At 37.5% G+C, this 24,599-nt stretch overlaps 3 protein-coding genes across 5 annotated transcripts in view; 2 read left to right on the top strand and 1 right to left on the bottom strand.

The window, feature by feature from the left end:
- Positions 1 to 21,347, bottom strand: part of LOC139995887 (popeye domain-containing protein 1-like) — a 62,370-nt gene extending 41,023 nt beyond the window's left edge. The window contains exons 1-2 of one of the 3 annotated variants that reach the window (XM_072019813.1): positions 20,271 to 21,347; positions 16,837 to 17,159 (exon numbers count right to left, since the gene is read on the bottom strand). The gene's annotated coding sequence lies outside the window, so the exon portion shown is untranslated. Of the gene's footprint in view, positions 1 to 16,836; positions 17,160 to 20,266 lie in introns of all 3 variants that reach the window. The other 2 variants (XM_072019811.1, XM_072019812.1) reach the window with 2 other exon arrangements.
- Ef-1a-f1 (translation elongation factor eEF-1 alpha chain) overlaps positions 1 to 24,599 on the top strand; it is a 236,339-nt gene that overhangs the window by 194,455 nt on the left and 17,285 nt on the right. The window lies entirely within an intron of this gene.
- The window catches only part of Ada2a (Transcriptional adapter 2A), a 330,348-nt gene that overhangs the window by 192,724 nt on the left and 113,025 nt on the right, over positions 1 to 24,599 (top strand). The window lies entirely within an intron of this gene.

Genomic DNA, 24,599 nt, shown 5'->3' on the forward strand with positions numbered 1-24,599 from the left:
TGCGAGTCGTCACACGGATGTGGTGCACTCATGCAAGGGTAGCCGTAATGTCGAAGTCTCACGTAAACCACCACACCCTGTTATGACGTCACATGATTTACCCTGACCCGTGGAGCGTAGGACGAGCCTGTAAAGCGAGCGAAAAGGTAACGAACAAATGGCGTCGGCTTACCCGAGCCATCGAGTCACGAAAGAATGGCCGACGCTTAATTAGCATACGAATATCGTTATAGCTGGATACTTGGGCCACTTTGAAGATCATCACCGTCGATCAATTCGACGGAATAGAAAGAAATGGAAAGCTCGAAAACCTCTTGATAAGATAATGGGGATGATGATAACAGCGACGTTTTAAATCGACCATGAGAAAGATTCGATCCAGTAGAAAATAAGGAAAACGAGGATAAGATTGAAAATAACGAGAGAACGTGACGAAAGTGGTGAAAAATCAGACGCGATAACGGAGTAACTGCGCCGTCGAGTCTGAAATGGATTAGTAAGTTGGAGGGTAGTTGAAATTTAAGATTTTCACGAGCTTCTCAGCCTCCTTTTTTTTTAGAGTAAGTACTTTACGCAAGTATTTTTCCGGAGCTTGAGATTTAAGATTCTTTCGAATGCCTGACTTCTTTTTTCTTTTGGTTTAAGAAAAGATATAAGTATTTTCAGTGTTAATATTCTCGATAATAGTTCGCTTTAGATTCAAAAGCCGATTTGTTGCCTAACATTACGTAACATCTGGAAGATAATTCCTCTGAAAGATCGTCGATATGAGAAATGCAACGGAATAAAAGCAGGGAAATTATTTCGGTGTACTTTTGCGCGCATAAATTAAGCGGTCAAACACAAGTCGGAGTCAAACCGTCTCCTGCGGCTTCTCTGTATCCATTTCGGCCAAGGGATTCGACGGATCGAAGGGTAGAATGTCGCTGGGGCCCTCACGTACTCCGCCGGCTAATCCAATCCAAAAGCTGTCCAACAATCTCCCCGTATCTACTGTAAACGAATAGAGAACGGTAGCTCCTGTCGAGGGAAATAGTGGTCTTAAGAGGATTCGATCTGGTAAATCTTCGTGCTTAGAACTCGATTCATCTTCATGCTGAGAAGACAGAATTTTCTAATTAAATGTTAAACGCGTTCTATAATACTGCAACTATTCGATAATACGACGCTATTCTGATTTAATTCAATTTCTCGTTCCCTGATACCGCGTAATTATTTTTTACTCGCATCTTCGCACGAATTATCCATTTAAAAATTCGTTTAACGTGTCTGAAAATAATTATAAATTCAGGTATTCCCATAATATTTGCTTTAAACGTTACCGCGTGGAATTTCTTTGTAGCATTAACGATCAACGTATATCTAGACGTGCAGAAAATATCTCCAGCTTCTAACATTTTCAACCTGTTTGTTTACTACGCGCCATCGATTGGTAATATTTCAACGATAAATTCTAATCAATGTTTCGCGATGTATCGGAAAGATTGTAACGAAAGTTTTATAATTTTCCACGTGAAATCTATCGAGCGTAATCCCCTCCGAGTTACCCAAGTCTCTTCCATTATCGACGACATGTTTGAAGTAAAATTCCTACGTATCTATTTGCGTTCCCTGAGCAATGTTTAACAATTACCTGAGTTAATACAAACTTATATTTAGCCGCGTATAAAGTTGACAAGTTGATGTTTTTAACTAACAAAATTCTAAAGTTCGTGTAAATTTCATTTATAACACTATCTTTTCAAAGTGATTTAGGTGACTGTGACTGATGTAAATGCGAAGGTTTATAGATGGCTAGCCAAGGTGGAAGAAAACAAGGATACCATTTATCAATGCCGTGTCGTTTATTTAGGGACCTGTGTTCGATTCCATTCGTAGTGGAAGTCGCGTTACAATTTCATAGTACGCTGACTTTTAATTGACGTATGCTTTAATTTGCTGGGATACTTAGCGAGCTGTGTCCGTCACTTTCTGCGACTGACATTAATCGTCGCTTAAACGCATCGGTAAATACAGCGGTTTCGATATTCTCTTATTGCGTATTTTTGTTCCCCTCTGTATCCAGTTCCTACCATTCAATATATTTCTGTCATTTAAGAGTGACGAAAGAGTGGATTGTCGTTGACAACGTACAAGAATGATTAGTGGAAAACTTTTGTTATAAAACTTAGACGAATACCTTTATACGATATAAATGAATATCTTGGAAATGAACGAAAATAAGAAATTATTTGTAATAATTTTTCTTAAGATGCGATTCGTCGTGATAAATGTACAATTTCTTAATTCTTCTCGGTTGATCGTTGATATATTAATAAGCATTATTTAAATAACCGTGTCGTTCTTCCTCCTTCCATTGTTTATCGATTAGAGATATATAGCGTACTTAATTGGAGAAGATTTGATGATAACGATAAATAAATGGCAGGTTACGTAATAATACGAAAGAATTTGCGTTTCAGTGTGGCATTAACGTTCCATTGACACACCTTCAGTTTTATTTACGAGGGAGACGGGCCAGACTGAATAATTAAACGCAATAGGACTTACATTACGCCGATAACAGGTTAAAACAGTAATAGCGACTATGGTTATACAACGTTCGCAGTAATGAAATTGCTAGCATACAGAATTTACGACCACGATAGGTAGGCTCGCTATCTCGGTTTACTCATTGAATTCAACGAATAAATTTCCTGACTATTCGTTTTACCGAAATAAATCAGAATAAATAGACCGAAAATCCTTCGTCGCTCTATTTTTCTCTCACGTACTAAAAATGTACGTAATGTACTGTAAACAGCAAGAGAAGCTGAAATATACACTTTTAAGTATCGTTTAAAAGAAGAGAAATATGCAATGGAGATGTCAATAAAATGTTTTAGTTATTTCTTTCGTACGGAAGAAAAAAGGTAAAATTGTTCGGGATTTAGAGTTACCGTTAATTTATGACTCGGACAATGAATCTCCCTTTCTTGAGAAAATCCAAATTGCCTACCTCCTCAAGCTGTAAACATTATGATGCGAACGTCATTAAGAGATTAAGAAACACCTTAAGTGCCGATTGGTCGGGGCAAAGATAAACAGCTGGCAATACAAAAGGATTAAACCAGGCAAAACCCGGAGACTGAATGTCAAGATGTAAGGTCGAGACGAAGGTTCCGATGAGACAACAATTAGCAACAACATCCTACGACGGTCTTTGTCATACTAAAAGTACAAATAAAGTACCAAACCATACTAATACTCGATATATTCAATTTACCCTCCATATCGAGCGTTAACTCGTTCAAGGTTGGCGATATCAACCGATCGGTTGAATCTGACCGATCGCTATTTAGTTGATAATTCGTAACAAAAATAATACCTATATTTTCTTATACGGAGATTCTTGATTTACTGCTTAGCTCCAATTCGTTCTTACTTGTTAAACTGCATTGGGAATTTTCGTACAACTTGTACGTTTCAGTTCACGATAGTAATCTAGTAGAGAACGAACCGATATTGTTTTGGGTGAAAGTAACACCCATCCCGAAGAAAAACTATGACGGAATTTCATCGGGGAAAAGCAGAAACTCTGATGGAAGCAGATAAAACAAGATCCCTTAAATTGAACTGGCTAATAATCCAATTTCTGGTATGCCATTCCCAATCATGTTCGCAATTTGTCAACTTCTCCCTAACTCGTTCAATCCTATAGATCACCAATATTCCATTCGTCATATTACTTTTTCTCTCTTTTTTAGACTTTCATTTTTCATCAAATATTGGTCCAGAATCAAATATAACGCTACAAATAGTTTATACGATTGGTTATTTTATACTTTTGTATAGCATGAAGAAATAAATATAATAAATTTATTGTGTTTATACAAAAATACATGAAAAATGTAAAGTGAAACGAAATAAAATAATGAAAACCAACGTTGAAAAGCGAAGTTTGGTGAATTAAAAAGCTAAGCTTAGCGAAACTGTATTGTAAATTATATACGTACATGGTACAGTTATTCCATGCTAAATCTGCCTAATCTTTAAAACAACAACGTACAATACCCTCCATTCTATCACACAAACCAAAATTCATGCAAATCGAATGCATAAACAACGCAACGCTTCAAATACCTCCTCACGATTACAGTGTACCTACACATACATTAACACATCTCATCGTTTTCGGTACAATTCACACGATCCCCGCGATAAATCCATATAATTCACACCATTCTCACGATTCATCCGTAAAATTCACACCTCGCAGCCGTTCCCCTTTTCATTTCCTTCGATCTAACGTAATCGATATTTCGTATAACGTGCACAATTTATTCATAAAAATTTCCTAGAATATAAATATTCGTATGCTTTCTTAAGCAGCTATATATTAAAAAAGAAAGCCGAACGAACGTGCGATCGCGGTAAGAGAAGCAAAAGGGCTACGAAACAAGAGGTAAAGTTCGTTCGACACGCAAGCTTGATTCGACGTGGATGAAAGCGATAGCGTACGAATTCCACACACGGATGGAAAAGTCGCGCGAAATTATTTACGTGCCGTTGTCTCACGCACGAGACACTCGTCAGGTTCGAGAAACCAAACCGGGCAACAAGTGTTCCTCGCTTTGTAAAGGCGTAGAGCTTGCATGAACGAAGATTTCACCTTTTACAGGTCGGCTCTCTCGACTGCTTCTCCGCCGATCGATCGCGCGCTCTCCCTCAACAGCGATTGATGCGAACCGGCCGCGACGAGCACCGTTTATGTTGGTTCATAAAAATGTTTTGTCGTTTGTGCGCTCACCCGATTGTCTGACCGGCTCTGCTTCAACGCACGCGGAATTCTCACAATATTAAACGCGATATTCAACAAGTCCCCGGTCGTCGCGGAATGACTGCCCTTTATCGACACTTCCACTATGTTTGCATTTAAATTGAAACTTGGAAAGTTTCGACAGCGATGAACAAACGGAATTTCTGATGAATTTTTGTTTTTTTTTTTTTTTTTAATAAAAAAACGATCGATAAAAATCGAAATTTAAATATTGGAACGTATATTTACTTTTTACTTCTACGTTTTAATATTTAATTGGAGGTAAGTCATTGTCGTTTTCTCAACGATTAAGTTTATTAATCAAGTTTTGTTTCTCTGGTCGTTTATCATCGAGCGTTTCGTACATCTTCGACTGCACCGTATTTCAGAATCGTGCGAAACTTCCTTAGGATATCTTATTATTCTTTTCATGAAACTTCGGACTCTGAGTAGCTGGAAAGTAATATTAATGGAACCAAATAGTAATCTCTTTACCGATCTTAACTGGTGCAGCGTCCTGTTGTCGACACAAAGTTTCCGCAGAAAAACCACGCAACGCTGTCTAATTAAATGAAAAACGTATAAAGAACATTTATAACAACTCGTTATTCTCAAACTAAGTTTGAAACTGTAATCGCAAGCGAATTTTAAAGAAGTTCTCGTAGGAACAACAAGAATTAAAAATACGTTGTACGACCAACAATACGATAATCGACGATAGTTCGCGACAAGGTGAATTAAAAGTTAGTCTCTCGGTGTGAAAAATTTGGAAACTTCTAAAAGTACGGAACTTTCATATTTGTAACGATATTTATGTTTAGCGACTTAGGAAAAAGATACAAAACGATACGCATAACGCTAAAGGGAAGGAATATACATACATAAAGGAAAGAAAGCACAATTTAACATAATCGTACGTTTCCCTGTACAACGAAAGAAAAACGAAAAGGAAAGAAATAGAACTTCGCCAGGCGAAAGGATGAAACTTTCTCGTAGAAGGCAATGAAAAATTCGCGAAACAGAGGCGTGACGAAAACTCGTCACGGAGGCAAGCATTTTCATCAGTAACGAAACTTTGTTAAAGGAACAGAATGTTCTCTTAGGAAACACTTTCCGCGAAATAACAAGACGTTTCGCGAGATGACGCAAAGGCAAATACAAGGAAACCGTCTTTGAAGCGGATATAAATTGTTGCGAATCTATATCACGAAATGAGAACCTCCTTGACATTTCTGGAAATTGTAAGACACGGAGGATGTTATCGTTACCGCGAGATTTTGCCTATCGGGCATGAAATTTTCTCTTCTCGCGAATCGAATCTAATGCTCGTTTTTCAGTTTCGATTACCATTACCTGCTTATTGTTTCGTTTGCTCTCTTTTGTCGTGTTTTAAATCACGCTGTATCGTGAAATTGATGAACGCGATGAGCACTTTAGAACGCGAGTCTTAACAAAGAGAATTTAACTTTAAAATGGTCGGATATAAATTAATCATTCTAAGGTGATTTAATTATTCTTCATTCGTTCGATACTACGTATCTTGTTTATCATCATGTAACTTATATTATAACAAAAAGATGCTCTTTCTTGCGTTTCTCTACTTTTACAAACGAAAGATACTGTTTTGTAATCGTATAAAATGTTAATCTAAAAATGTATTTCCAAGTATTGTTAATTTAATATTGCTTTTTACTCTAGTATTATTTTCCAACGCAATTAGAAAATGTAACAACGTCGCGTTAAGCACATTATTCCCTACTCAAATTATCTAATGTGTATAACCAAATTGTCGCGGTTAACTTCACAGACTATGTAATCCATTTATTTCGTAGGTCGAACTCCTAAACTAAACGCGACCAAGTAACAAATCACTTAATAGTGGCATACCAGATATGTATATATATATACATAATCATACAGTTTAAGCAGCTTAACATTTTAAATCAACATGCGATAGTCCCAATATTTTCTTCCTTTGTAATACACAATGTTTATGGAATAATTGTGAGCAATCTCATATGAGAAAATATTACTAATATTTTTTGATATGAGACTAATATGAGAAAATGTTCATCTCATATGAAAATATTATTAACGTTACGAAATACTTACGTTTTATAAATATTCTTATAAATATTATCGTACGATATTTCCTATTAAATTGTCGTTATAAGTACATGGTTCGTAAAAATATAATTTGCAACTGGAATAGTAGGAGAAATAGAAATTGCTGGAAGATTTGCAAAGACGTTTCAGATGAGAATTAACTCGATATCATATTAATATTATTAAGCTACGACATTTTAAGCTGCACGAGGCAACTGCTTAATTATTCGCTGTTTAAACTTTTTATTCTATTTGTGCCCTACGCTCCTCGACCCTTTGACTACTCGTCGCTCTCCCACAGATGTTAACTAAATTATGCTAAATGTCGTTTAACGTGTCTTTGTCAAAGAATATCCCACACACTAGTCCTGTATATATCCTTCAATTTTCAACTTTGCTTTCCTAGATTTCTAGGATTTATCTCGGCTTGTATTTCCCTCGAATGCAAATCGTCTCATCGTATTTGTTCCCCATATTATAAAAATATTACAAAATATTAAGATGTTCCACGGAAAGTTACATTAAACGGTATTTTGAAACTGCAGATCGCACGCAATTTCTAGAGAAAAAAATACCGCACGATATCAACAACGTTATGGTATACAATGATAATACAATGGTACACGATATGATACAACGCGTAATACAACAGGATAGATTTCATTCGTAGTATAGTTCTGCCTATTTACTCTCTGTATTATCAATTTTACAAGTAAAATTTCATAAAAATAATTTACCAGAAATATCGACAGTAATATTTAGAATTCCATTCGTCACGTTGCATTGATTTTCGCCTTCCGACTATTGACCGATCGTCGGTCCAAAAACGTCGCTTTCTACTTGCAATCACATTTCGTTTGAAGGATCAACTTCGAGCATCCAGGTTACTCCTCCCATAAATCCTTCAACCCCCTCTAGTCTCGTCACGTTTCCCTCTAGAGGAATTTCTCGCAATGCTACGCAATACCCTGAAACCACGTTACCGATAAACCCGCTAGTAATGATGATAAAGCGTGTACCGCGCGACGTTCATGCACGATTTTCAGTATGATATTTTAGTGCTGCGTGAAACAAAGATTATGCTCCGTTCGCGTCACCGAATAATTTGTTGCACAGTCCTTAACTCACTATTCGATACTCAGTTGATACATTTTATACAATCTTATGAAAAATATAAACGTGAAATTTACAGAATGTTAACAACGAATCAAGAGAACATCGTCGAAGTAATCTCACGTGGAATTTTTCCAAATATTACCTTGGAAATTAATCTTAGAAAATTCTTAATCTGCTCGGTCTAATCTGCCTGTCGATAATCGATAGCCATCGTGAACGCAAACATTTCAAAATACAATGGTGTTTATCAATCAAATCAGCAAACACATACGTTTCGAGATAACCAGACGGCATAACAACGCCGAAATCGACATGATCACGAGGACTCGCGATTCAAAACCCATGGCTGCTGTGTACACAGTGAGCCGTGGAAACGCGCGCGCGCGTATGTGCCCTCGTAACAGCCTATGGCATGCTGATGGCGCGAGCGCCGTACGAGCAGGGCTATCGACCCTTTCTACTTCCAACTAGAAGCCACGCGGTCTACTTCGCTCCGGTTTCCTTCACTACGACCAACCTTACTCGCGAATACACACCAGATGATCCTGACCACTCCACTACGTCACGAAGCTAACCTAACGACAAGTTTCATCTCCACGACTGCTCCGTTCCATAGAAAATTCGAATTCGCTCGACCGTTCGTTTCGTTGACATTTCGAGATAATGGTGAATCCTCGAATAGTATAGCTTATTCCTGCTAACTTTCCGCGAGAATCTAACCCAGAATTCGTCTCAGCTCTCATCGAGAGAAAACGAATTTCAATCGCTTTAATCGTCGTTATAATTTTATAAGAACAACGCGTTAAAATGCCACGTTAAGACCAGAGTAATATATGACACGAAGATACTAATTTTAATTTAATACATTTGTAATGTTATTCAAATTGCGACGGGGAACATCGTTTAATTAAATTAATCGTCGACAAATAGAGCATCGATATCGAAAGATTGCACGCCGATCGTTTCATTAAACAATTTCCATTAATCGTACGATTATTGAAAAATGTTTCTTCCTCTTCGCTTTGGTTGTAATTAGACCTGTACATTTGGTAGGTGATTTAAGTGAATGTAACTAGTTAGCAGGAAATGTGTCGTTTTAAATTAGCAATACTCTCGAGGTAAAGTTTAACTTTCACCCGCAAGGGGTGATTCGCGTGGGGTTTATCCCCAAGTAGAACCGACCAGAACAGCGTAGTCCTTTTTATCTTGGACCATTAGACGATTACTCTTTAAACACCAATTGTATATGTAACACACATAAAATAAATTTGATCGCATTAAATAATCACTATCTGCTCCGTTTCTCATCTAGAGCACTTATTGTTATAATTAACATAATAATATTTTTGATATCATCACGATGTTCTATTGGAAAATTAAGAAAATGTATCCACCGAATTTAACGAGACGGTTATTAATTTGTTAATTATTAACAGGAATTTTTAAATGCCGGAAAAGTATATTTTATATATTGTTGCAAGAGATTCAAAAGAAAATTGTAAAAAGTCAAGAAGCCGCTTAAGTATTCGTGATTTCTTTCGTTAATGAACCGCTATTCGAACCGTTCTGAGACTAACTCGAGCAAAAAGTGGCAGAAAAGTTCAACTCTTGTCGGCAAACTTTTAATCACTAATTATCTTTTAATGACTATCTGAACTAAGGATCGTCTCAAATTCCGACCTCAAGTAGCATGGACGTGTGTCATCCACGTTAAAACGAAGCAGAAATTATTTCTACGAAAAACGTGGAATTATTTAATCTCTTTAAACTTTGAACGAAGTAAGGTTTTACTTGAAAATAGCGTATTCCTCGATTCTGATTATATGCACCGACTTATCCGGAACAGAATTCCTGAGAAAAACGATATATCTGACTCTGATGTAACGTCGAGATTTGTGAACCATCGTCTTTCTCGGCGTAGATGCGTTCTATCTTGAAATTGTTTAAAATGTCCAGGGGAAAAGCGTGTATGTTCTAGAGACAAACGTGTTATCGGAATAATGGAACTATCATGACACCAAATATTATCAGAAAATATTATCTTGTTAAACAAGCGGTTTCGAAAGAAGCAAAGAAGCTTATGGAAAAGATTTTTCGTTCTTCTCGATTTTGCGAAATGCCACTTCCGTTATTGAATGTATTATGGATAAAAAATAATTTTCTATTCTCTGTGTAATAATTATATTTATTAAAAAATAGTGGATTCGTTGGTCGTTAAACGAGTATTATACCACAATGAACTTATTTCACTGATCATTATTTAACAAGAAAATACGTTTGCTTTAGTCCACCTAGATTTTTCTTAATATACGTAACACTATTTGACGTAAGCTGCCGTAAAGCATTGCCTTTATATAACAAAGAAAGTAATTTCGCTGTACAAGAAATAGTGGCCAACGCAAAATCACTGAACTACGACGATGATCTAACTAAAAGTTGTAGCAAATACGACAGTGCATCGATAAAGTGGCGCTAACGATCAGCATTGTTAACAAACGCATTTACAACCAAAAAGTAGAAATAAATCGTATTGATGAAAAGCTTCGGATTTATTGAAATTTATTAAAATTTTAATTTTAATTTTATCGCTTTAATTTTTAGTGCTTATAATATTGCAGATATGAATTTAAAGTATTACGCGGGACAATTCAATTTAAACGATTCGAAATTCAAATATTTTCGCGTGATAGCAAAAAGTGGTAGAGTTATCTTTAGAACGTAGCTTTTCATAAACCAGATGAAAGATACGCAAGAAATTAGATAAGACGAGAAACGAGTTGGTTTATGCTGAATTTTCTCCAACTTTTCCTTCCATCTTGACGTATTCTGAAATTAGTTGAAAGGCGAAATGACAAAGCGTCCCATTCACGAGAAGAATTTTTTTTACCGTGACGGATTTATAAGAGGGATAAGGGAAAAAATCCAGCTGAAAGCACCGCTAGTTTTAGAGCATTAGACATCATCGTGATAAAGACGAAAATGTGAATCGTGCTATAGATTTTGGAATTTCAAAGTCACGTTACCGTGATAGCTAACATTCGTCTTGACATTATCATAAAAGCTGCATCTATTTCACATTTTGGAAGAAAATAATATATCTTCGTTAAGCTTAACCAGAACGCTATACCCGGTATCCAAAACCTAAATCTATGTCTCTCAAGACATTTATCTTCCCCCCTATTTAATTATTTTTCCACATTTTTGAAACTTATAATGTCAAAAATTCGAGCTTGTTAATACGTCGACGCATATGCCTGTCCGTTGCATAGGAATTAACCCCTATTATACTAATGAGCCAGCATGGACGACTAGGATTTATCAAACCGCAGCAACGAGGCTGAATAGTTGCGGAAATATGTCAAAGCTTGACGGCTCACCTGTTCCTAATGTCGGAGAAAATCAGTCGCGAATGAAACGGACATGCAAACGATCCTGCATACACGACGTCCCAAATGTCAGGTTAGCCCGTTGATTACAAATACGTTTCCTTGTCTGTTACGCATCAAAATAAATTATACGTTCGAACAAATACGAGTTTCTCGGTAAAGCAACGACAGCGTATTTGCAAGACCAAAGAAAGCTGAAATAGACACAAAGCAAAATCTTTAAAAAGATCCAATGGCACACGCGCATCCCAGGTCGTGACCCGGAAGATGAAAGACAAGATTGCGCCATTCAATGTTTTTTCCGCTCGATCTGATCACGTATATTCCATACATACATGCGCGATAAAAAATACCGTTCACGATTAAAATCCTATCTTCGCCTCTCTTTTGCGAGCAAATATTTAAAAGTTAATTATACGACGCTAGCCTCGACCCGTCGTGAGAACTTCGTGATCGAAAGTTCCTATGGAATCGGTGGGCAAAGTATGACGCGGATCGATTCTTAATAATGCATCGCAGATTAAACATTGTCTTCCCAAGTTTCTTCGGATTATGCAGGTTGTTGAAAAAGTTGTAGCGCGAAGAATGTCAAATACACACACTCATACATACACACGAGGACTTCGTCTCTCAGAAATCAATTAATAATCTTTCATTCGAACGCTATGCTATAGATACGGTACACGTGTTGTTTATGAAAAATTCAATGCTTCATCGAATGAAAGAAAAACTTCACGATGGAAGATATCGACGAAGAAAGAGATGAAATACCTTCCATTGTGTTTCTAGTTTGTCAAGTTTTAGCTATCGGGAGAACCGTCGGCGATAAAACGCGGAACATGCGTAGTGGCGGGAGGTTCCTCTTTAAACCATAAAAATTCCAAGACCGTCCAACAATAAAACGAGGTAACGTCAAAAGGCAAACAGAGGTCCATGCCATGCATTGTGATAACGTCTCAGAAGACGGAGGAACGAGATCCTGCGAACGCATCCCCTTTAACGCGAGAAACTTTACTCGCGATAAAAAAAAAAGGAGAATTCCGTTTGGCGATGAAACTTCAAAGACGTAGAGAATATCCGACTATACGAAAACGAGACTACAAGAAAATCAATGAACATCTTTATAAAATACAGAAAGGGGATTCTAGCCGTGGAGCTAAGAATGGTTATGCAAATTAAGAATAAAATATGATACGACACCCAATGCAAATCGCTTAAAAATTATTTTCCTGGAACAAATAAAATTTACACGTCCAAGGATCACGATTCAAACCACGAGCAGCAATAAAAAGCATTAAAAGACATTATATCACATTCGTCAAACGTAAAACGCTCCCATAACAATATAAATCCAATCCACTTCGATAGTTCGCTTTATTCACAGTCAAACATACCGCGAACCTCCAATGCGAAACCATAAACCAATCGAGCAAAAAGTGTTAGGTTTCGGTTGAGCATTTCCTAATAGCCCGAAACAGAATAGGAAATAAAAATGAAGAAAAAAAGCTGGTTCTCGGCAGTTGTGGTTCGTACGTTCATTGAAATACCCAATGAACGCTCGATTTTTTCGTAACGCTTCGATGAAATGAACAGAAACGCCACAGCTCTGTTTGTCGTCTCTGCTTTTCGAATATAAAAGAGACCACAGGCCCACGCGTAAAGTGCGAGTACACTCGCGAAATACGCGTCACCTCGTTCCGTCCCAATTCGTTCTATTATATCTCCATTTCATTGACGAGGTCGAAGCTTTCACGTAGGTTGCAAGTATTTAAGCTTCACTGGAAAACGCGTATAGATACACGGTCGTTTCTGGAACGCTCGTGCCTCGAGTTTTCACGACAGTTGGCCGCATGAATTAGCCTCGTTTGTCCAGATTGCTCGTTAGTTCGTGATTCGGATTCGATCAAATTTCCTTCGAAAGCCAACGTCTCCTCGCACAAATGTTTCGATTAACTCGATATGCTGTGATTACATATGTAAAGCGAAAGCAGTATATAGCATTGTCAACTTGTGCGATCCATATGCAGGAACAAGATGTTTCGTCCATGCAAAAAGAAAGGCAAATAGAATGCAAATGACGGAACGATGTAGAAACCAAAGGGGCAAAGAGTTTTTGACATTCTGCCAACCCTTTGACAGACTAGGCGAAAAGTAAAAGTAATTAAACGAGACTAATGTTCTTCTACAAAACTACAATGCCTTTCGGCAAGCAAACTTTCAGTTCTTCCCTTTGCCGATCTTCGTAACCGATTGAAACCGAAAGCAGACCCGAATTAAACGAATGACTATCTACTTAAACTTATAAGTATTTAATATAAAAGGCAAATAACAATTGGCAAAATAAAAGTGATATTTAATTATCCAGCAATTAATGCTGGATAGGTACAAAAATCAATTTCATATATTTAAATCTAACAAAACTGTGTTGAGAAAAAAATTTCGAATCTTTCAACTTTTTACTTGATATAACAGTTATCGGCATATTTTTTTCCTCGTTAAACCTTAACGAAGATAAAAAAATGACGTTTACTCGAAAGAATTAATTAATACTCGATAACAATTAATACACGATCTTTCTAGCTTGCTGACAAGCTCGTTATGCCGTCGATCGCATTAAACCACTTTTCTATATCGAATATTCGCTTTACAGAAACCACTACAGAGGTAGACTTTCTGGACGAAGAAAAGGTTAACGAGAAACAAGTTGTAATTTGTGAAAATAATTATTGTCGCGTGAAACAAGAAGGAAAAATGTCTAATCGATTATCTAACGATTAATTATGTATCTATGATAATTTGTGTCAGTACAACGCGTATATAAACCAAGTTATAAAATACAACCCGTGACTAAAAGTTCTCGATTTCTATTTCCACGGAAAAAGATACCATACGATCAAGGGGACAAATGATTTTGTTCATTACGGTAGAGTAATTAACGACATTAACAGAATAGACACAAACGGCGATTAAAACTCTCTATTAGGAAGTGCTAGCTGCTAATCACGTGTCGTCGAGCACGATGTATGGCGGGTTGGAAACATGCAATTCTAGTGGAAACCGACTGTTTAGAAACATTACATTCTACGAACAATAACGAAAATAACTACGAACCGAGCGCCGTGTATATGCAAATGTCACGCGCAGTAATTATTCGGTGGTAATTCTGTTGCGCAATATGTTGCTTATGAGACACTGTTAATGACTTTAAATCGTTAACAACATTATATAACTACAAATATTTTATGAAACATAATAAGTGAAGTAAAAAGAATGACCACAAAAAGTATTGCCATTGTATTTATTATAGCATTTAGTACACTGATTGATTAAGTCCATTAACTTAATTTAAATATTAATTAGTAGTGCCTCGATATGAATAGGAAAATTTGGCTTTGCGAATATAACGCGTAAAAGTTCGTAAAAAGGCGAGTCGCGACTAGGGGGAAAATGTCACGGTTTTTTAGTGTGTACACAAGAAAGGGTTAGAATAGCATCCGGAAAACGCTTATTAGCCAGATCACGATCTGCGGAGTGAATAGAGATAAAAATAAAAGCTCGCCTTTGCGGCCTATAATCTCGTTTAAAGCAAGGGTCGCTGACGAAAGCAAACATTACTTCCGCGCAAACGATGTTAACCAAGTAAACTGCGTTGTTTGTCCCGTAATGACGTTGCAACGATTAACAAATATCGTTCGATTGCCCGACCTACGAAACTTCTTTTAGACACGTCTGCCTGTGAGCTTTGTTCTCCGTACGATATAATACTAGTCCGTCTAATGCGAATCACGAACACGAATAGACGAACAGAGGCAAGAAAAAGATGGGAAAACTTTTATTGGACACGAGTAAAGACGAAACTATGATACAATTGATATTGTGGAACCTTAACCGAACCTTAACTGTTATAATTAACTGTCCACAAAGGATCAACCCGGATAACTTTGTCATAGAAAAACCAAGTATCGCAATCGATTCTACCACAGGTTTGTTTCCACCCCCGTGTAATAGCAGACAGTTCACGAGACTCGATCGTACCGCGTCTTTTTACACGTCGTCACGAACGCGCAACAGGTAAATGGTAATACGTTAAGATCGCATGCCGCAATTAATTTTTTAATGACTAACCCGTGGCCTCGAATTTTTTACCGCTTCCAGAGATACGGTGTATCGTTTCGGAAGCGATGGAAGTTTCGAAAGCGATGGAAGTTACGACGCGATGCGTTTCTGGAACGCGTTAAACAGCCTCGAATAAATTTAAATACAAATCAAGCGACGCCAAGCTCAAATGAAAGAGAAGCTCGTCCTTTCTGCACGCCGTGGCTGCATGTTTGTTTTCGAACACGTCGCACGACGATACGTTGATCCATCATGTATCATATGTATATTCGTGCGCGAGATTTCGTTGCAATTGATTCTGCGCAGTGAATTTCATTAAACTTTGATAAATAATACAGTGTACGGGTCTCGTGTATAGATCAGTCATTCATCGATCGTGTTTAAAGCTGATTTCGCATGTCACGAGAAATTTAATCCATAATTTTCGAATTCCGCGTACGACGATGAAGCGTGATTAATTGGACATGAACAATAATCGAATTACTTCTATATTTCATGCGATTGAAGAAATTTCCTATTTCGATACGATAAATGGTAGATAAATTTTATAAGAAGGTAAATTATGATGTTGAAACTGTGATATAATAATTGAATTGTAGTATTTTGTAGTTTATATAGAATCTTTAAATCCGTGCTTGTTTCCCTTCAATTAGAATTAAATGGTGTTAAGAGATAATTTGTATGAGAATTATTGCTTAAATGTAACAGATGTAAAAGTTTCTACGATTTATACTTCTGAGCTTTTATAAAACTGTTTAAGAAATAAGGCGGAGGAACACGTCATATAAACCACTTAATGAATAAATAAAATACCTTCGAGCCATATGTATGAGAAACTTTACAAAACAATATCTTCCTGTTCGAATTATGCAAATATATTTAAAAAGTTCTATCATATATCCGATCAAGGAGAATAAAGTTATTCATAAAGCTGAATACGCGAGTTCGACGTTAATATCATTCACATTCAAAAGCGTATGACGTTGATTACAAAAGCCCTTCTTTTTTACAAGAGCGTATAATTTTCCAAGAGATAATCTATTTTCAGGACAAGTAATTTTTAACGGAATTTCGTTCAACGACGAATGAACATATCGATGATACATAAACTTAGATTATTGATAGCGATATACAGGTTTGATCGTAGTGAAATTTTAGAAAGAGTAAAACGTTGCAACGAGAGCTAAAATAAAAGAACTAAAATCAATCAAACCTATATTGTATATATATCAAAAGTAACTATCACGATAATTATACTTTTATTTTTCTATCAATTTCATATATATGGTGTTCGTAGAAAAGAAATTGTCTTACCTTATGGTGGATAAGCGATATGTTGTTTGGAGTGCGGAATGATACACCTCAGTCTTCTGTACGTATGCGTCAATAGTAAGGGGCGACACAGAGATGAGCTTCTTCCGAATTCGGGCACGCAGAAGGTCATCACTTCGTGCAACACCATTGCCATCGACTTGCCTCACCACCGAACGACCAGACAGAGTCACGATGTCCGATCGAGCCCCGCAATCGATCGTTCGCGTGCTAACACTCGCGCGAACCGCGTCCTTTCTCTCATCGGCGTACGAGTCACTGGATATCGCGGCTCGTTTCGCAACACGAACGGCCCGTGAATTCGTCTGAAACATCACACGACAATCAGTGGTTAATTACATATTATCCAGCGGCTCGCCAAAGAACAATTCAACTCGAAATTAACAGTAATTCTACGTGTTCTGTAATTTCTTTTAGCGGTACGAACATCGATGCTTGAAATGACAATCGTGCTTCCGATATTTGATTTTACTAGTTTAACTTGGTAGTTTACAATTAGTCTTCAAAGTGGGCCGTGATTACAGAACGCATTTATTATATTTATCGCAGTGGAACATGGGGGTTGAAGTAAATATCAAATACCAGCAGCGTGATACATCGGTTACTGGTAACTAGATATTTACGTAGTTTCGTATCAAGGGCTGGTGGATGTACTAAAGTTTTTCATCCTTGGTGCTTATTTATACTTGTGGGTTTCTTTGAGATTGTACATTCACGTCGACGATCCACTGATATTTGAAAAAATTGTAGAATCTAATTTAGATCTAGGTTAATCCGGAATTGAGCTTTTGTTTCATATCGGTGACGTATTTGAAAAACAATCGTATTTAGATTATAAATAAATGTTTCAATTTGAATTTTAATACTGTAGTTTTAAAGTATATTTAATATTGTATTTGTCTATTCGTTCGTTGCTTATTGTTATCGTTTTCACAAAGCAAAGAACAACGCACGAGCTTTTAAAGCAACGCTGAACGAATTTCCACGTTCTAAAAACTCGTGATAACAAATAGCAATATTTATTCATTTATACAATTCATTTGGACCGTTAACCCCATTCTGGCAATCTTTCGAAAGAGAATGTCTATCAAATGTAACCTTAGTTATCGAAACGCTTTTGTGCAAACGCATTTTAACGTCTGTCTCGTCTCAGGACAAAACATCGTTCGGCGAAGTTCCTATAATTTCCTACGTGTTTCGCGAAATGCCTCCAGCTTCCGGACAGTTGGAAAGACGCGTCGAGACTAGAGACGTATCGATTCTCCTTGCAACGAAAAACAACTCGACAGATAGAGTCGAAAGTAACTAGCGTCCGAAAAGTTTCTGAGGATCGACATGGAAGAAAAGGTTGAAAGCTAACAATTTCGGCCGAAACTCTCAACTTTGATCACGAATCTCAGCAAGTCTCGCGACTAGAACTTTTATCAAACGCGATCGACCAGCCAGCTTTCGAGATTTATGTTTTCCGATCGGAAACCAGGCCGCCTAATTCATCGAAGATAAATCTTCGGCAGTGCTCTGCTATCGTGTGCATTCTCTTATCGCCGGTTTCAAGATCAAAATTTTAATATGCAAACTTTAAAAGAGAATACCCTATTGCAAAAATTTTTCCACCGTGTGTAACGCATTTTTATAAAAAAAAAAAAAAAAACCTACACAATTTTGTTAATCACAATTTTGCACAGATCTTTATGCGCGTTTCAATAACATTCAGAAATTTTTTTACAGAGTAATGGTTAAAATAAATAATTTTTAGCGTATGAATACGTGTTTCCAGCAATATGGATATCTACTCTTTCGTACTTTTAACGTTACGGTAAATTAACTAAATAAAAAAATTACCGCTTGAATGTCTCTTCGTTAAAATATATATCGAATTACAATTTCACAAGTATTCGCCAAAAACGATAACATCACGTTTCCGATAATCTACTCATAAACAACAGACATTTAGCGAGAGTACTTCGCTTTTAATCGTCAATAATTACATTTGACTTTGTAAACAATGATTATTTGACGACACTAAATGCTGCCCTCTGGCATCGATATCAGCGAATTAATCACAATTCCTCTATCATCGAACGCGTGGTAAGCAAAAGTTTATGGCAAAAGAAACAAGATCCATAGTATTTTAAACTGTAAATCGCATAACTAATAAAACGAATTTAGATCGAAGCTGGCAGAAATGGCAAAATTAATCGTTCGAAATTCTTACCGAGCGAAAGCAGAGGAAAAGACAATCGATGAAACGTCGAATGGAATAAAGAGATCGAAATCACACTGAGGAGTCCGTGAAAGATTTGCACAGAGCCACCTGTCCATTCGATTCGACTATCGAACTTCCGAACAACGCGTATAGAGCTTCACGATACATAGAAACTCGTATAAAAAAGGCCCAGCACCGCCAAGGATGTAATAAATTTCCGAAATTAGCTCAACGCTTCTAGTATGCGAAAAAGAAGTCGAATAAATGAAATTCGTATTAATGAAACTTCTCGCGAATAAGAAACGTGGGAAAAAGAAAAGAAACGAGACAGATTTGCGATGCACGTTGCAGCTTCCCTCTCCGCGTTAACTTTACCGGGAGGTTATTAATCAAAAGCAAGAAATAGATAACGTACAGTAAAAAAACGTTATATAGATTAGATTTGTAGAATCAAATCGAAATTCTAAAAATGTCGTCGATAGATTTTGCAAGATACGCGTTAACGAATAAATTGGTCGTTTTTAAGAAAATAACCTCAATTCTAACAAAGTCACGATCGCGTAGGTTCGTAATACTATAACCCTTCGGAGTTAATAAGAATGCTCCATTTTATCCGTCACAACACAGAGACGTTGTACTCGAATAAGTTTAAGACCGTTTACAAAAACGTTCCTCTCGAAAATCGATGCGGTACACAGTTATTAGCTGCAAATAACCTTAACACGAGTTTTCAGGAACGTATACCTACGTTGACGGTTACAAGTATCACTTACTACTGATGCAACAGACTATCTTTGCACTGACGCGTGTCAAATCAATTTCAATTTCCATGATAAAAGAAGATCACGATAATAATTTTTTTTGCACGAAAAACGTTTCGTAGAGTACGGAAGTTAAGATGAACTTTAAACGCGTGCAGAACACATCTCTGACGTTTCTGGCATAATTCTACATACTACGACGAAAATCATCAAGACTCGTTACAACGCCGCATTCACGCTGTTCTCGCGGTGCACGTTCTCGAGGTTACATGTGCTCTCTCTTTAAACTCTGACCATCGTTCGATTATCTCTCGATGATACAGAAGAAACAACCAAAGCCTGATCGAATTCGCGTAAAAGATATAGACGAGGTAAGAGAAAGAAGTAACAACGAGGGTTAAAAAAAAGTAAAAAATTGATAAGAATCACAAGGATAAACACTAACGTACTCGCTTCTCGGGCTCGTTACCACTTGTTAGGTAGCAGTTGAATGCGTGACGCATCAATCACGTTTGACCGTCGCTCGAAGGTTTGGCTCAGCGTCTTGCACGCGCACACACGTTCGACGCATCGACGACGAATCAACAAACACAAACGGCCGGAGCACGGTTTCGCGCGGCGGCGGCGACGGCGACCACCACGGCGACGGCGAGGACGAGGACGAGGACAACGGCGACGTGGCAGGACGAGGATCATGACTCGTCTCTACCGTCCATACCGTCTTGCCTCGGGGACGTCCGCGATATTCTCGACGACGACGACGTTGCGACTTCGATGATGGCTGTTCATCGGACTCGGGGCAACCGACGAGAACTTGGAGAACAACGATGACGACGACGACGATGACGACGACTGTAGCTACGTTTACTCTCGATGATAAAAATGCTGCTGACACCAGTAACGTTACTCTCGAAGCGTGCGTCGAGCATGAAGCACTGTTTACATGCGAGCAGGGGCGCCATGGTCACTGCCGCCGCTATGCTCCTCGTCTGCACGATCAGCACCGTGATTTTACATCTGCTGTCCTTCGTTCTGGCAGCGCCGATACATACCGCGTCCTCCACTTGAGAACCTTCCCCATCGTCGTAACATCAACTGCGTCCGAATGCTCGTTCATTCATCTTCACGACATCGTTTCTCTCTCTTCGTCGTCGTCGCCGTCGATCTGCTCTTCTCCGCTACACGCATACACCCATCTCACTACTAGCTACCGTACCTAGCCCGCTCTCTCCCAATCTATCTTTTTCTCGCTTGTATTCCGCTTGGTCCTCTCGACGTTCTACCGTTATCCTTTCTCTGTCTCGCTCACGCTCACCGTTAACGTGCCTCTCTCTCTTCCCTCTCCGTCGTTCACCTCTCGCGCTCTCACGCCCTCTCTGTCGCTCTCTCGCTCTCACGCGGCTGACTAAAGCGACACGAGTGCTGCTTCCGACTTGTGCAACGCGTGCCAAAGCTCTCGTTAGACTAAACTCCGATAAAACTAGCGCCACGCCCTCCACGCAGGTGGCAGCACCCGCCACTATCATCTCGCGAACTTCCCACGAACTTCGCTTCGCACCCCCGCCGCGACTGCGACCGAACATTTCTCTTTCACCACGTTACTTCCCTCCTGTATTCCCCTTTAGCCTTAGTCGTTTCCAACCGATGGCTCGTTCCCTTAGTAGTTCACCCTTGCCCTCTTCCGCGCTACGCTCTCTTTGTCTCCTTTCTTCTTGTTTTTCTTACTTCCTATTTACTCTGCTGTCTTGTATCCCGTTCTCGCTGGACCTTACCCTGCTTTCGTTTTTACCACTTACTTTGGCCAGACGTATTTTTCAATACCGCCTTTCTTCCTAACTTTCTGCACTCTTATCCTTTTCTTTTAGATTCCTTCATCGTACATTCTAACGCGTTATTTCCAGGTATTAATTTACAGGGTCGCTGCTCTTCTTATAGTTTATTACCTCGACCGGGTCGAGTGTAAAATAAATTTAATTCGACGTTATCAGAAATATGTTCGTCGTAATTTGTTCGTTTGATTTCATTACATTTTTTCTTTTTTTTTATATTTATTTCATATTTATACAGTATCTTTTGGATAATTTGTACTCGATCGAAGATTTACGTATTATGTATAAGAAGATATCTCCTTCGGAAGAATTTTATTCTTTTATTCTTACTAGCTGTTATTCGAGTGTTTTTAATACTCGTGTCTCTTTTACCGTTAATGTGTTATTGCACACAGTACGTATCGCTTTCGAATTTTAATTCTCCCATCATTATATAACTTTCTGATTCAACGTTACCTTTTCTCACATGTACCTCATTAACTTTTCTCCTGTTGAGCACCCTCCTTGCTCATTTCAAGGAACATAACCTTTAACGTTGCGAGAAGGATGCATGAAGGATGCGTTTATATGCGCGCATCTTGCACACTTGCTTCAGCTCCTCGATGCTTACATACCACTTCGTTACTGTTTACTTGTATACCTTCATCCTACTTTCCCTCGTACTAACCCCTTTTCGATCTACATTTTCCCTTGTGTTCTGTTTTCTTCCAACGCACTTATTATTCTTGCTGAAAATTTCAATATGCTGCGCCAATTTAAAATATTTTCTTCGAATGATTTTTAATTAAATTTGGGCTCGCAATTTTACTAGAAATTTTCAGATTTGGAGTCTAAATATGAATGAAAATAAGAATCAAATTATTAAACCAATCTCTAGAATAGGAAATATCCGCGAAGCTGAATATCTTTTAATAAAGGAAGGTAGGTAGAAACGGATTATACATATATCGACATCGTCATGAGGCAGGAATGTTACACTTTGCTCGTCCTTTGTAACCCGATTGCATAAGCAAAGGCGCGAATCGGCGTTTTCGTACCACAAACGATCAAGCTCCGATTGCTCGATATTAAAGTCGAGAACACGTTCGTGGAAGCGTTTCCGTGGTCGTTACACTTTGCAGCGAATCGGAAATGACGAGAATAGAGAAACAGTGGCTGGCATATGAATCTTGAAACGTTCGTAATTTCATGAAAAATACGTAACACGTATGACTTGATTTCTTGTTCTTAATCATTTTTAAATTCGTAATTTGAAACATATGTGTCCCCAAGTTTTAGTATCAAACACACGTAATTTGTGTCTTTTATTTTTTAAAACAGTCAGGATAATACGTATCGTATTTTGCATTTTGAGAATTGAATATATTGCTTCTGGCGTAATACTGTCGTTAGATATTATCCGATGCGTAATGAGCTTTTTTACGTTTCGATACTACGAAAGATTTGGTAGTTCGAAGTTCACTGAACATTGTCAAGCAACGTTTTGACTACAAGACAGGTCTGAGAGAAATAAACTACATTCTTCGTCGTTCTTATCGCTTCATTCCGTGAAATCATCTATCTCTTGAAAAGTCGTGATAATTTTCAACGCTCACCGTCTTTGTTAATTCAGGTCCCCTTAATCAAGATAACCATTTTACACCGATTTATCACGCAGAACGTGTTTACGTAATACCAAAATTACACACAAGCACATCAATGTTAATTTCACGTAATTGAAATGTACGTTTAATTTTATTTCGAATGGGTGATCGTAACTAGTATCGAGTTTAATTCGATCGTATTTTATTATACGGAAAGCAATAAAATTATCTTGAAAAATGAAATGTCGATTTGCATGTCGGACCAATTGCATTTTATAAGCAGAAAAATGGTAATTTTCCGCTGACGTTCGTGAAATCGAAGATGCTGTAATTGGGTTATTTCAGTGAACTCCGCTGGTAATTACACTTACGAATGACTTGACCGTCGTATTTCGCCATCGGATCAATCTTCTTCCGCTGAAGGTCCGTTTCGACTACCCGTGCTACATTTCGAGCTACTTTGAATCGGAGTAGATAATGGCCCTTCGGACAAGATAGAGGGAAAAGATAATAAAGCAAATGTTAATTGCTAGCCTATATTCGTTTTTGTCAATCTATCTGATCGTCTCAGACTATACGCGAATAACTTCTTGCAGACACGTGAATAACGCCTTGAACACGTAACTTCCTTAACATCAATTTATCATCGTCATTTAAGAAATTCGTTTTTGAATAAAATTGTACCTTTATTTAATGTATTCGTCTGTTCCGGTATAATTGAAACGAATGTTTATTTTTTAAATATGCAATAAATATTTTTACAAAAAATTCTATGTGAATCAAGTTCTTAAATGACTCCGAATTTTTAGAAATTATATATATTGCGAAACAAATCTCATCAATTTTTGGATAAATGAAATTTTTATCAAAATCGAAAGGGCTAATAATTTATAATGTTCGTTGCATTAAGAATAAGAGATTATGAAACGATTACTTCATACTGTGAGGATCGAATAAATCAGAAGTAAAATTTTATGTTCCTAAAACAAGTTACAATCAGCTAACAAGACTAGTTTATTGGCTAACAAATTGGGAAACAAATAAAAAATTGGGTGGAAATGAAACGAAAGTCGTAGAAAAGTAAAATTACGAGTTATGTGCGGCAGTGTATATCGCAATGTTCGATTGACCATTAATGAAACATTATGAAATGAATACGTCGAACATTTTAATATGCGTTAATTGTAATTACCTTCTATATAAAGTAATGACACAAATATTCAGTTCTATTCTCAAAATTTTATTCAAAAAAACTCATAAAATTCTAATAGTTTATGAATATCCTAAAAATGTTGTGATAATGTAATATATCTTTCGATCTATCTCGTTAACTAAAAATTAATTTCAACGCGAATATTCCTGTTTC

The sequence above is a fragment of the Bombus fervidus genome, chromosome 16 (assembly GCF_041682495.2).
Source record: "Bombus fervidus isolate BK054 chromosome 16, iyBomFerv1, whole genome shotgun sequence".
In the NCBI taxonomy this organism is placed as follows: domain Eukaryota; kingdom Metazoa; phylum Arthropoda; class Insecta; order Hymenoptera; family Apidae; genus Bombus; species Bombus fervidus.